At 51.4% G+C, this 13,333-nt stretch overlaps 1 long non-coding RNA gene across 1 annotated transcript; it reads right to left on the bottom strand.

Moving 5' to 3' along the window:
• Nucleotides 1-9,293: 9,293 nt before the first annotated feature.
• Nucleotides 9,294-10,673, bottom strand: LOC107504511. The gene is made up of 3 exons (XR_001595503.2): nucleotides 10,372-10,673; nucleotides 9,882-10,005; nucleotides 9,294-9,774 (listed from the first exon to the last, which is right to left on the bottom strand). It is a non-coding gene; the product is annotated as an uncharacterized LOC107504511 (long non-coding RNA).
• Between the last annotated feature and the right edge of the window lie 2,660 nt (nucleotides 10,674-13,333).

Below are 13,333 nucleotides of genomic sequence, written 5' to 3'. Positions count from 1 at the left end.
TAGGTGTGCCGTGGGTTGCAAGAAACAAAGACTTACTATTTCTAACTGTTTCTTCAGGAGACAGAGGGAGGTAGAGAGCGGGGAGGGCAACTCACAGACAGCAGGGCCTGGGAGGAGAGGCTTGTCCCCCACACTCCCCCTCCAGTTTCCTCTCTTTTCAAAGACAAAGGAATGAACAGGGTCAGCAAAGCTGGAGGCTGTGTTTAAGCTGCCTGTGCTGCTGAGCAAAGCGGGCACTGTCTGCTTGACCATTTGGGACACCCACAGAATTCAGGGCCCCTCTCAGAACATTCGGGGCATAGGGCAAGGTCAGCCACAGGGTGAAGGAGGTGAATAGAGAAGATAATGGGAAATGAGGGACACAGCGAACAGGAAGGAATGAAAGAGAACTGGGGGGAAAGATGGAAGTCGAGGCTGTTTCCTGTCTCTGCTTCTTACTGCTCTGCTCTCAGCAGCCTCATTCCACACGACGGCCCCTTGGAAAGAAAGCCCACGATGGAGGGGAGAAGGCTGAGTGGAAAACCCACTTGGGGAACTTGAAGCTTGACAACCCCCGATGGGAGATGATGACAGGTCACTGAAAGGAGAGAAGGAAGGAAACGTGGGAGTGGAGGGACCTAATGAGGACAGCAGGCAGCTGCAGCCCTGCGATCATCGCATTTTGGCAACATTTGCATCCATCATTCTTTGCTGTCTCTTCATTTTATTAACTTCAATTTGTAACTGTACTGATCAGCAATCGTTCTTCCTGGCGAGTGTAGTTAGGATTATATATAAAGCCAAGTGGAGAGTTGGGGCGACCAAACACTGTACTACACGCCATAATGAGCCCAGGACCCCCAGCACCCTCTCTAGAGAACTCATTTTGAAATAATATGTTTGTTGTTTCATTGGCTCAAACAAAAAGCTGAGGTCTCAAGAATCCTTATACCTCGCTATTTGGAAGAAATCGAGGCTGGAACCGATTAATGTGGGTATTTACTGTAGGAACCTTTTGAATTTAGAGCCCATAGCATTATATCAATTCCAGAAGTCACATCTCTACACGGAACCTTCCCAGGCTTAATATATCTTCCTTTCCATCTGTTTTGTCCAGACTGGACCCAGAAGTCCCTCAGGTCTGTCCACTTCTCTCCCTACCCAGTGTCCAGGCTTTATTTAGGACAACTCAATTTTCACTTAAATTCTCCCATAGCCTCCTGGCTGGTCTCTCCATACTATTCATCTCACTTTCTCTAAAGTGATCTTCCTCAAATGCACATCTCTCCATGTCTTGCTCCTGACTGTAAGACTTCCAGGGCTCTATAGGATAAATTAGATCCCCCTTGGCATAGCACAAAGCCTTCTATAATCTGGCCTGTCTGACCCCCACATTCCTGCCACACCACTCCAAGATGATCCCAAACATGACCAGCCCCTTACACCTCTGGACCTCGCACACGTAATTCCTTTTCCTCTGACTATTCTTCTGCCTTCTTCACATGGAAACCTTCTATCCACCCGTCAAGGCCCAGTCCAAACATGACCTCTGCAAATGAGTCTCTTCTGACTCCTTCCAACAGCCACCTCACCTTCGAGCTCCCACAGGACTTTATACTCATTTTTCTAATTACTCTCAACCTTATATGTCCATCTTTGCTTGGTCTAATATTTGTCTTCCACTTTCTTAAATCTTGTGAGTCATCGTGTCATTGTGGAATTTCAGATCATGTTGGGCAGGCATTATATCTCTGAGAATTTTTTTTTCAAGGTCCAGCCCAGATAAGGGCCATATGCAGATGGTGCAGAAAATATTGTCAGTGATAAAGCTGTTGCTGCGTAAATGGCTAAGTTTAAATCAGTCCAACAGAACATTCTGCAGTGTTGGAAATATCCCACATCTGCAATGTCCAACAGGGTAGCCACTAAGCCATGTGTGGCTACTGAGCACTTGAAATGTGACTGGTGTGATCAAGGAACTAAAACTTGAATTTTAATTTAATTTTAACTTAATTAGTTTAAATCTATCCATTTTTTTAAAAAAATGACTTTATTTTTCAATTACAATTGACATACGTCATTAGTTTACATTTAAATAGCCACATGTGGCTAACGGATACCATCACACACAGCACAGGTTTGGATTAAGTCAATTTAGAACAAAAGCCTGCCTAAAGAGACACCTACCTGTATCAAATTCAGCTATACTGCAATTTTAGAATAAAATAAATGCTAATAGTAATAACAATAAGGGGATAAATATTATTTTGATACCTCGGGGTGGAATGATAGCACAGGTTCATCATCCCAATCAAACTTTTGATGGTCTGGAACCGTGTTATCTGTGGACTCGCTTAAAACATGCTGGGACTGGTGAAATCTTGCCAGGAAGTGCCTACTGAAGATCTGGCCCATGAAGCAGATAAACGAGCTATGCCTGGACCAGGTGGTGATATTTTCCTAAGCAGGGAAGGGTGGTTTCTTAGGTGTTCCAAGGTCTGAGAGAGATGACAGCCTGGGAGTCTTATAATGAAGATCTTAATTTATCCTGAAGGAGCCATTTGTTGGTCCCGCCCTAAGAACTTTAGAGCAGAGGTGGGAATAGGGCCAACTGAGCAGATGTGCAGCGCCAGGCTCCTGGGTTTCCTTAACTCTTGCTCCGGTGGAAGATCCTGTCTCTGCTTGTACCTTCCCACCTCTGGGCAGTTAGAAAGCTGCCTGAACAAAAAAGAAAGCTTCATCCTTTCTCTCTGGGCTACTGTATCCTTTGGAGTTGGGGGAGCCCAATGTTCTCCCCCAAGGGAGAACAGCTCGACAGGCAAGTGAGAGCTGGGGTGGGACAGTGACAGTAAAACAGCAAAGTTCTCTAGGTATCTGCATTACTTACTCCAGTTATCAACCCACACTGGTGAAAGGGGAAGACTTGGAGGCAGAAGCACTCGAAGGCTCCTAGGCCTTGGAAAGAAAAGGTTTGACCATGAGGGAGGTGGTAGGCAGGGGGATCGGGTGAGCGAGGCTGCCAGTGTGGCAGTCGCTCTGTTAAACGATACTCTGTTTAACGATCCGGGATGGGAAGAACTAGCAAAGGGAAAATAATTATAGCGTTTTAGCCAACAATACGTCTGCTTAAACTCAGGTATAAATAGATCCTTAAGCTCTCCTCTATTCAGCACAGCCGCTTTAATCTCAGCCAGGAGCAGCCAATTTGAGGGGGGCAGGGAATGTTTCTGGTGAGGCCAGGGAGCCCCCTCCTTCTCCCCAAGCACCAGACCACCTTACAAAATCCGCTCAGTCACTGGGAAAGAGAAAAGGCAGAGATGTAGAACATTCCTTCCTAGTCCTACATCGTAAAATGGTGCAACCACTTTGGGGGAACAGTGTGGCAGTTTCTTGGAGTTAAACACACCCTTTTCGTACCACCCAGAGAGCCCAGCTATAAGTACCGAGGCCAGAGAAATGAGAACATACGTCCACCTAAAGACATATGCAAATGTTCCCAGCAGCTTTATTCATGATAGCCACAAACTGGAAACAATCCGAATGCCCCAAAACAAGGGAATAGATAAACAGCCTATGTTCTATTCATATTACTCAGCAACATAAAGGGAGAATGACCAACAGACATGATGACATGGATGAATCTCGCAATTCATATGCTGAGTGAAAAAAGTCGGACACCAGAGTACACACTTGTACAATAACAGACATGAAACAGGTAAATCTAATCTCTAGGAACAGAAAGCGGATGCCTGGGGCCAGGGTAGGGGGCTATTGACTGGGAAGGGGCGCGAGGGAACCTGTTCGGGGACCGGAAATATTCTGTATCTTGATTATTATGGTAAGTATACAAGGATATACATTTATAACTCATTGAACAGTATATCTAAGATGGGTACATATAATTGTATGAAAATTTGACCTCAATAAAATTGATTCAAAAAATACTTCCTGGGGGTGGCTCCATAGTGTAGTGGTTAGCACGTCTGCTTTACATGCAGAAGGTCTTGGGTTTGAGCCCCAGGTGGAGCCATGGACCATACCCCGAGGGTGCCAGACTCCAGGTGCAAGCCGCCAGCTGGCCTGCGGGAGGAGATCCAGTTCTTAAGGGGAAAGGGCAACAACCATAGACCACGGATGGAAGCGGGGCGGCAGGGGGTGGGGGGTGGGGGGTGTCAGGCGTTAAAGAAGGGAAAAAATATAAAAAGAAAAAAAATACTTCCTTCCTAAGGGCCTGGGTGAGGGGCTGAAGCCTCCACCTTGTCAGAAGTGGCCACAGGACTGCTGGCTCCTCTTCAGGTCCTGCAGTTTTCCAGAAAGCCAGCCAAAGATCAGGGAAGCCTCCACAAGGCCCAGGGTACTGCCAAGCTGGAAAACCGGCTCCCTGGTGGCCTGGAAAAGGCCCAGGCCCCTCTCTGGCCCTTGATCCTTAAAAGGCTGGAATTTCTGGCTGAACAAGAAGACCTGGGTGCAGTCTCTAGGCAGCTTTTCCTCAACTGTGGGCAGGACGCCCAGCCACCCCTCACGTAGGTGCCAAACACAGGACCTGAGGTCCCAGCACAGCCCTGCTGGGCACAGAGGAGGGAGACTGCTTCTTGGCCAGCCCCCTTCCTCTTCCCTCGCTACCTGCAGAGCAAGCTCATGGGGGAGGGAAGCAGCACCCCAACACCCACCCCAGAAAGCCTTCAAGACCTTTACTCTGCGTGGGGGTGGTTTAACAGCCCCAGAGAGAGCCAGGGAGTCAGTGACAGGACAGGGCCTGAACTTTGAACTGGACTTTGAGCTCTTAGCCTGGTGCCCCTTCCCCCACACCAGACTGGGCTCCCAGTTACTTGCTGGAGGAGAGATTTTTGATGGGGCTGGTTCCAAGCAAGACTTCTTCAGGGCAGGGCCTGTGATATAAAGGGGACCGTCTGCTGTGATGGCTGGCAGCCCTCGGGGAGTGGGGGGGCTGCTGCTGCTGCCGGGTTTGTCAAAGGGCCTCCCTGTCCTCCAGGTGTGCACACCACCTTTGTCCAGTGGCTGAGGTCAGAGCAGCTGAGAACAAGATATTCCCCTCAGACCCTTCCGATGTGCAGTCAGGGCCCTTTGAAGCCCAGTTAACCCTCCGTGGGATCACAGAGAGGGTGGGCCTGGGACCATATCTAGCCTCTGGACCACGCGGGATCCTCCAGGTCTCAGGAGCCCCATCTCCTCTGCTCTGTCTGGTTCCCTCTCTGTCTCTGTCTCCTCTCCCCCATTCCCTGTTGTCACCTGCACCTGTTTTCCTGTCTTGCTCAATCTCTCTGATTCATAGGCGGTTTATTCCCAGGGGACCCCTTCCCTTCCCTTATCTTCCAGGCAGCTGGTGGCCCTGGCCCGAGGGAACGGAATTAGTTAACTCTTCCTCTCCTCCCACCTGCCACACTCCCAATGAAGCACCAGCCGCAGAGCACTAAGGGTGAGGGCTCAGGAAGCCTGGGGCCTGGCCCTGCCTGCTGTGGGTCCCCCGCCGCAGGCCATGACCAGCAGCTGGGCACGCGTCCCTGTCCCTCAGTGTACCCATCTGCAAAGTGAGAGCATCTTACCTTTTTATTACCCCAGCTCCATGTTGCCTCCCCCCCCCCCACACACACACACTCCAAGTTTTAAGTTTAGGGCTATTGAATTGTATTTATTCGTAACTATTAATTCAGAAGCCAATCTGGTATGAAACAAAACCAACCAGAGCTTCTGAGCTGCGTGCCACAGTTTTGTTGCATATAAAACAGGATCCTGACTTCGTAATTACCTAATAATTGTACACTCATCGTGTTCCCTGTTATAATTTCAGCAAAGAAACTTGATGTTTTAGTTACACCTGCGTAGCCTTCACACCGGTCAATGCTCTATTTCTGCTAGGCTTTTGGAAAGATAAAAATCAGCTCCAGCTCTCTTCCTCCCTGCTCTTTTCTTGCCTGAAGTGAGGCGTGGATAGCCAGAGACAGGCGACTTTTAAGATCGTTTGGATTGCTGGGCTCGTAGGCCCGAGCGTGTCCTATTGGCTGACACATCGGCTACTCACTGGGTACCAGTGCCATTGGTTCCACCTGCTGACACCTGGCCTCCCATCAGATAACAGAAAACAGCCAGTGGGACAGAACTTGGGCCCCCAGACCCACCCCTAGCACAGACCTGCCAGACCAGCCCACAGTTAATGCCAGAATTCAGAACTAGTGCCAGTGGAAACAGGAAAGGGTCATAAAGTGGGGCACCTTAGGATTTTCCCAAGGGAAAGAGTCCAGGTGCCTTGGCAAGGAGACGGCACTTGGGAACAGAGGCTGCTCCCCAGACCGTCCCGCGGGGCTTTACAGTCAAAGTGCACGGAGAGCTGGTTCCTTCAGCGCTTTGCCCAAACCTCCTCTCATTCCACAGATGGGGAACCGAGGCCCAGGGGTGAACGTCCCCGCCATTCTCTTTCTCTCTCTCTCTCTCTGTTCCCCACCCCTGTACCCCAGGTACCCATGGAGTAGGTCAAAGGCCCTGAGCTGGGATGGGATGACCTGGCTTTCTCTTCTTGGCCCCAGGTCATGACTTTTGGATCTGTAACCCCTGTTCCTGACTCCATTCCCTATAAGACACTCCACCTGGATGTCTTAGAGTTACCTGGAATTAAACCTGTTCAAACAAAAGCATTATTCCCCCTCTGATGGGGGAAGTTGTCCCTCAGGCTGGGTTCTCCAGCTTTGCAGGTAGCCATCAATCACCCAGGCTCTGGTTCTGACCCCGGGAATTGTCATCCCTGACCCCTCCCTCCTTTCAGACCCTCAGGAAGACCGCCAGGCCAGGGCTCCAGGTGCGAACGGTGTTTCCTCCTCCTCCCACAGCCTGCCCTGTCTTCCCCTCATAACCCTCAGCCCAGGCCTCATTTTAACACCCCGCCTGGCCCTTCCATCCTCCCACAGACCGCCACACTGGAGCCGGAGGGGGCTTTTTCACTTTGTTTGTAATTGGTCACTCACAGCCTTGGTCAAAACCTTTGGTGACTTTATCATGCAAAGACTTAACTCGTGTGACAGGGAGAATGGGGAAGAGTGAAGGAGGTAACTGAAGTTCTTAGAGGGAAGATGGGGAAACATTCATCAGATTCAGAGGCAGGAAGTGACTGGCTCACCCAGCCAGCCAAGCAGAGGCAGAGTGGCATGTTCAGAGGACAGTAACGTTCTCCCTCACCAGGCAAGCTGACTGCTCCCTCATGCCCCCACTGGACCCTATACTCCAGCCATGCAGAGCTTCCGTGTGCCTTAGACTTGCATGCTCTTTCACGCTTCTGCTTCCTTCCTCATGCAGTCATGCCCCTCCTCTCTTCCCCAACCTCCACAGTTAGCCACCAGCCTAAGTCCAGCTCGAATCTTGCCTCCTCCAGGAAGGCTTCCCTGAATGCTTATCCTGGCACACCTCTCTTACGTCACTCAGCGCTCTCAGACTTTAGTTAGAATCATTCCTGTGCATGCCCCCTAGGAGGGGTGGGGCACGCCTTCATATCTCCAAGAGCACCCTGCACAATGTCAGGCCTGTCACACGTGCTCAACAGGTATTTCTAGAAGAAATTATATTTATCGCCATTATGAATGGCTGGCGTTGACAGAGCCCTCGTTTGAGTCAGCCACTGGCTCAGCATGCAAGTCAGAGAACACAAGTCTTCACAGCAGTCCCAACGATTAGCTCCATTTCACCGAAGGGGAAACGAGGTGTCCAAGGAAATAAGGAGCTTGCCCTGGGTCTCGCTGCTGGAAGATGGCAGGATTGGAACTCGACCCCAAGCACAGCTGATTCTAAGGCCTAGATACAAACCCGTGACTCTTGACCTGGCCCAGCTGAGAAGCTGGTCAGAGTACTAGGACTCCACTGGCCCCAGATGCCCCTTCTAGCCTCAGTGGCCCCTGTGGTGTAGGGCCTGAGGACAGAGGCCCCTCCAGATGTCATGAGGGCTCTGCAAATGGTTTAGATTCTGCCCTGGAATCCTCGGCTTAGCCAGGTGACAAGATCTCCCCTCTGGCCCCCTGCCGTAGGAACACAGAGTATCTTTGCACACAACCTCTCTTTGTCCCCTGCTGGTGACAGCAAATAGGCAGGCCCAGGGGAACATGGGAAGGTGGCAGAAGTTTGTCTTGGATGGAGTTTGCAGTCTCTCTGTTTGGTTCCCTTTCCACTTGGGGTTTCCTGCTAGCTGAACCACGCCCCATGCTTTAGGCTAGACACTGGGGTTTAACCCTTTCATAATTGAGAGTGGCATGAAAGGACCGCAGAGGGGACTTCAGGCTTTTCAGAGAGATGTGGAATAAATGTCGTCTCCGGAAACCAGACCAACCTACAGCTAGTCCCAGAGAGAGTCTGTGATGTTTTTGCCTCATCACAAAGCTTTGTGGGTGAGGGTGCCGTCTCATCTCACTTACCTCCCTCACTGGATCCTATGCCAGGGCCCCAGATACTGGGGCTGCTCAACCTCCTGTCCTTGCTGCCATTCCCGTGCCCCTCGGGAAAGGGCCTGTTAGTGATCACCCCCTCCTGTGTGCCAGGCCTGCACTAGGCCGTTGCAGACATCAGCTCGCTTGATCGTCATGAGAACCCTGAACTCTCCTCCCCATTCGATGGATGAGGACGCCCAGGCCCAGAGGGGTTCTGTGATACTAGGGATCACACGGCAAGTGCGTGAATTGCCGGGATTTGAACTTTGGTCCGTGTGGCTACAGAGCCCACGCTGCCTTGATCCCACTTTCCACCCGCTGTGTCCCCCGGGCAGGCACATAGCCTGACACTTCTGCTGTCCTCAGCTGCCCAGCATAGGGTGTCCCCAGGGAGCAGAGAGAGCACTAGGCCGGCACGGAGGCCAGCCAGGGGTGGGGGCTGTCCAGCGCTGCGGTTTGCCGGCGCGGCAAGGTTACACAGCTGGGCTTGGCTCAATCCTGCTTCCGTCACCTTGGGCAGCATAACAACCCTGAACCTCAGTTTTCTCTTTTGTGAGCTCTGAGCTAGAAATACCTATTCCTGGGGATTCTTATGAGGATGAAATGAGATCATCCCGGCCAAGTGTTTCACTTAGCAGCACAGGACAGGTGCTCAAGAAAGCCTTGCAGTCGTCCACTTGCGACCTGGGTGAGGGCGGGGGGTTGGGGGGGGTGGCGACTGTGACGAAATGGCACAGAAACCCACAGGAAACTTCAACATGGAGACTGACAGTATACGAAAAGGAAGTAACAAAACAAGAAGAAAAACTTTTAAATTTTGGCTGAGTAAAGGCAACAGTATAATTACCATCATTTATAAAAGCTGCTTCCCATTAATGCCTAATTCCCATGAAGTGCAACAATGATTATCTCATTAACTATGTGTCAGATTAACTTTGTTGTAGGTTTTATTTGATTAAAATAGTGAACTCTCAACACGTATGCTCATTCTTCATAGTCTGTGGTTTCTGGAGAACAGTCCTCTGTTGACAACTTTTCTAAATTAGAAGGCACATTTCCAGAAAAGTGTCTTGTAAAATGCAGTTCTTTTGATTTCCCAAAGCGAGGTAGACAGGGTGGAGGGAGAGCCTATCAGCGCCCACCTCTAGATTTGCAAAGGCCAGGGACCACAGGTGAATTATGTGCCAACCCGTTAAAAAACAAACAAACAAACAAACAAACAAAAACAAAAACAAAAAACTTCGGGGGCTTTTGTATTATTCGAATTCTTCACTATGTGTATTAGTATTATTTTCTAGTAGTGAAGGTTGCTGGGTTTTTTCTCCAATACACTGAAGACTCCAAAGTGATTACATCCTGGATTTCGTTTCCCCTGTGGGGAAAAAAGGTTGCTATCTGTCATATGCACTTAAGCGCCTGACATTTTTCTCATTTTTTGATAGGCGGTGCAGCCCCCCTCTCCCTGCTCCTTACTCCTACCTTAACAGAAAAACTGCTGGCTGACAGCTCCCAGCTGCACAGGGAGATTGCTGAGAATTTCCAATAGGGAGGTGTCATGCTTTGCCAACTCAGGGGAAGACAATAATTAGCTGGAATCATAGACCTGGGCGATGATACAAGAGAAGGCAGAAGTGATGGGGGATCCTCCCGAGGTGGGCCGGATATCTCTCGTGACGCCAGGCTAGAGGCCATGTCCAGTGGCTCAGGCCCTTCAGTGGCCCTATCACCCCCAGGAGCCCCCATGCGTCCCTGTGGGAGGCTCTGCAGTCCATACTAGACCCCAGAGTCCCTCTCCCTGAGGTCAAGTGGTGGGACAGGAGAGTTCAGGAGGAAGAGCCTGTTCCCAGCACTCGACTCTGTTGTGAAGGGGAAGATGAGCAGGGGCAGCAAAGACACCCCCCCCACCACCACCTCCCGCCCCTCATCATTACAGAAAAGGGAGGCCAAATATGTGGGGTCAGGTACTCACACTGTCCTAATCCCCTGGGTCTATGCAGGCCAAAGGCCCACAGGCGAAAGACGAAAACGCCAGGCGGAGACGGCCTGCTGTGATTCAGACTCAGCTCTCAAGGACAGAGACAAGGGCAAGCTTGGGTCCTGGAGGATCACGGTGGGAGCACCTCTGAGAGAGGAGCCCCTGACAAGGGGGTGGTGGGAGGGCACTCGCTTGTTTCCTCCTCTCCTGATCACAACCAGCACCCAGATGTGGCCTGTGCAAAGAGGCCCTAGCTCAGGGTTCCTGGGACCCGTCCTCCCTCAGCCCAAGCCTCGCTCTGACAAGCTGCTTTGCCTTTGGCTGCTGGTCATAAGGCATCTTTGTCTAGCAGAAACGTACTTGCCAGCATATATACAATTAAAATTTTTCTAGTAGTCATATTTTAAAAAGTAAAAAAAAAAAAAAAACAGGTAAAATTAATTTTAGGAAAATGTTTTGCTTAAACTAACATATCCAGAATATCACCATTTCAACAGGTAATCAATATAAAAATTAATGAGATCTTTTATCATCTTTTTTTTTTTTTTTTGTACTAAGCCTTCAAAATCCTGTGTCTAGTTCACTCCTTCAGTACCTCTCGGTTTGGACGCGCTCCAGTCCCGGTATTCAACGGCCACGGGTGGCTGGTGGCTACCACATTGGGTGGCCCAGGTCTAGGGCTTTTCGTGTGCCCTGCCGCCCCCGAGAGGGGCAGCCATTCAGCATCCTCAGAGGCCCCAGGTCCAGACCCCTTTGCTTTTTTCTGACCCAGGAGCAAGTCAGCCTTTGGGTTCGGGAACCATCTATCTTTCCTTTGTATAACAAGGGAGGCCTGTGGGGAATCTGAGCACCCTGGACCTTGCATCAGAAGACTCCGCCACTCAGCCTGCTGTGTGACCTGGTAAAAGTCACCTGCCCTCTCTGCGCCCCAGTCTCATCCTCTGTCAGGTGAAGAGTTTCCATTAAACTCGTGATGTCAGGGCCCCTGGGGTAATTAAGACACAACCCAGCTTTGAGAGGAGTCCAAGAGGAGGGACCTGACCTCGGTGCTGGCTATGGGGAGGGCTGAGGAAGGAGACCGGGATCTGTCCCCTCTCTGGTTCCCATGTTCCCCAGACTGAGGACTTTGAGGAACCTCCATCTCTTCAGCTGACATCGAAGCTCCCCTCCCAGCCTGTCTCTCCATTGCTCTGTGGATTGCTCTGGATTGTCTAGCTGAATCTGGGGGACATTGCTTGCTCACCCCTTTGAATGTCTGTGTGTTCTCCCATAAGCCCCCATCTCTGGCTCCTCCCAGTAGCCCCTCTCCCCATGTCCATCCATGAGCCCCAAAGCTCGGAAAGTTTAGGAGATTTGCCAAGGTCACCTTGCTGGGCTGGGCATGGCGGGAGGTGGAGGGTTGTGGGAAGGCAGCCATACAGCAGGTCCAGTGGGGTTATTTCATCCCAGCAAACAGGTCCTGCTGGTTTGACATTTGAAGATTTTGGCCCCAATTCCCATGGGCTGGTTAAATGGTAACTTGTCTTTGGTTGTGTGTGGTATCGTGACAGGGAAGGAGTCACCGGCCCTGGCCAGGCAGTGTGAGACCCGGCTAGCTCTGGGCGCTGGACTGCAAGTGAAACTTCTTTATTTTTGTTCTTTCCCCAAGTCTTCCCTTTCACGCGCCTTCCTAGCCAGATGAGTAAGAGCAAGGGGGAATGGTGACGGTAATGACAGAGTTCCACCGCCACTGAGGGCCTTTCATTGGGAGATTGCTTAACTAAGAACCTCTGGGTCCATTTTACAGGACGAACAACAGAGGCCAAGAGGAGTGAGGTCACTATGAGTCTCTGGCCTTCCTGGCCTAACTCAGACCTGGCTCGATACGGCTGAGCCAAAAGGCAGAGCAGGCCAGCGTGGGGGTGGGGGCTCCACCTCACACTCTGGTTCTTCCAACAAAGTCGAACATCCCTGCCGGGCTTGGATTCCTTCAGCTGTGTGGTCAGCAGTGGGGGCCACTCTGCTCCCCTCGTTCAGTGCCTGTCTGAACAGGGCACACGAGATCTCGTCCACCGCCACCACAATCTTCTTTGTAAGCAGGGCCAATTTTACAGACAAGGAAACTGAGTCAGTGAGTTTAGGCCCTTGTTCAACGTGTCACAGATGGTCAGCCTGAGGGAGGCCAGCCCTCTGGACGCCAGCCCAGGACATGGGCTTGTCTGTGGCACCCGAGCTTGCGCCAGACCTGCTGCTTCCTGGTCAAGGACCCCCGGGAGGTAGCATTCCTGGTCTGAGCATGGGGCTGATGAGGGCCAGGGACCTGCAGGGCTTTGTCTTGGAATGGACGGTCGGTCACTTTGAGAGGGAGGCTTCAGACCAGCCCTTCACTTTTCCCTTTCGGGCTGGGCTAGCCTGTCTCGGCTCTGAGACAGTCTGTCTGCTCATGGCCCGGGCGTGGGGCCACTGTGTTTACTGTTGTCGGCTTGGCCATTTCTCAAGCAGGGTCTCGCTTGTCACCGTGTGCTCACTTTGTATCCACACTCTAGCAGAAAGGAGGACCCTGGATGGGCAGAGGGAGTTCTTTCTAGCTCTTGGAGAGCTTGGGGAGGCAGAAGCCTCGCGACCCCCCCTCCCAGACAGTCAGTCCCTGGCGTCCTAAGATGCTCAGGGAGGGTGATGCTCCCCAGTTACAGATTACACACGACACAAGACGGGCCTGGGTTGTCCTGGCTCCGTGGCGCTAGCTGCGACTCCCTTTTTCTCTTGGTACCTGGAAAAGACACTACCTTCCTCAGCAGGTCTCATGAAGGTGCAACGGCATAATGACATAGCATGCACGAAGGAGCCTCCCGCAGGGCCTGGCACACAGTGAGGGCCCCGCCGCCCCTCCCTGTGTGTCTCTGCTGTGATGTCAGCCTCAGAGGAGTGGGGGGCCCCAGGATTCCTCAGGCGGGAGCATGGCATCCTCACCCTCGGC

This window comes from Rousettus aegyptiacus, unplaced genomic scaffold (genome assembly GCF_014176215.1).
Source record: "Rousettus aegyptiacus isolate mRouAeg1 unplaced genomic scaffold, mRouAeg1.p scaffold_m13_p_6, whole genome shotgun sequence".
In the NCBI taxonomy this organism is placed as follows: domain Eukaryota; kingdom Metazoa; phylum Chordata; class Mammalia; order Chiroptera; family Pteropodidae; genus Rousettus; species Rousettus aegyptiacus.
The sequence above is the reverse complement of the archived record's forward strand: the minus strand, read 5'-3'. Positions and strand labels throughout refer to the sequence as shown.